Source organism: Anopheles aquasalis, chromosome Y, assembly GCF_943734665.1.
Source record: "Anopheles aquasalis chromosome Y, idAnoAquaMG_Q_19, whole genome shotgun sequence".
Classification (NCBI taxonomy): domain Eukaryota; kingdom Metazoa; phylum Arthropoda; class Insecta; order Diptera; family Culicidae; genus Anopheles; species Anopheles aquasalis.
The window spans coordinates 1,043,330-1,044,253 of record NC_064879.1 but is presented as its reverse complement, the minus strand read 5'-3'; positions in this window follow the sequence as shown (position 1 = coordinate 1,044,253).

Here is a 924-nt window from a genome sequence, read left to right as displayed (position 1 = left end):
CGCCGAGCCCACCACCGAGAAAAAGGGGCGCGGAGCGGATGGAAAAACACTTTATGAGTCCGGTGGGAAATCAGGGAGCGTATTTTAAAAATTAATTTCAATGACATCTTCAATGCTACGGATTGGGAAGGGGGCAGGAGCAGGAGAGCGAGAAGCGCGGAGCGCCCCAAAACGCAATTCCCACCCGGGGGCCATGGCGTCGCACCGGGAAAAGAGATATGACTCGTCACGTGTTGTAGCGTGGAGACCGGGCCGGGCGGCGCCCTTTCCCGGGGATTAGCTTCCCCGTCGTCGCTGTCGTCGTCGGTGCACCATCGTGTAGGAGGAGAGCGACCAAAGGAAATTGAAATATGGGTTCTCCTGCAGCGGCAACAGCACACTCCGGTACCCGGTATGCCCTGCCCTGCCCTACCCTTGGTACAACCTCCGCTAGCATAGGGCGCCAGGGTATTGTGCATCACCAGAGCGGAGAATCATTACGGGCACACCATTCGATGTGATCATTGTGGGCACTCGAGGATGCCACGCCAAGCAAACAATGTTGCGGCGGCCGGCTTGGCGAAGTGGCCCCGACTACAGGACAATATGAGCAGGACAATGGCGCTTGTAATCCAATCCCAGTTTTGATGGAGAGTGATTTGCTAGTAATTTGTAGGGATTTGTGAATTGAATTGCGCGAGGGTTGAGCGAGGAGGGGGAGAGGGAGAGCGAGCGAGCGGGAAGAGTGGACGAGGGGACATTTGTAATACGAAGCCGCGAAGAGAGAGGGAGAGAGGCTTCGTGACCGAGTGTGTCTAGTGGGTGCCAGGCCAGTAACAACAGGATCATTAGATCCCTCGGTCACCCTCGCACCCTTGCCACCCACCAGCCAATCCCCTTTCTCTCGCGTGCCTACCAGCCTGCCTGCCAGGCATCGTGCATCAA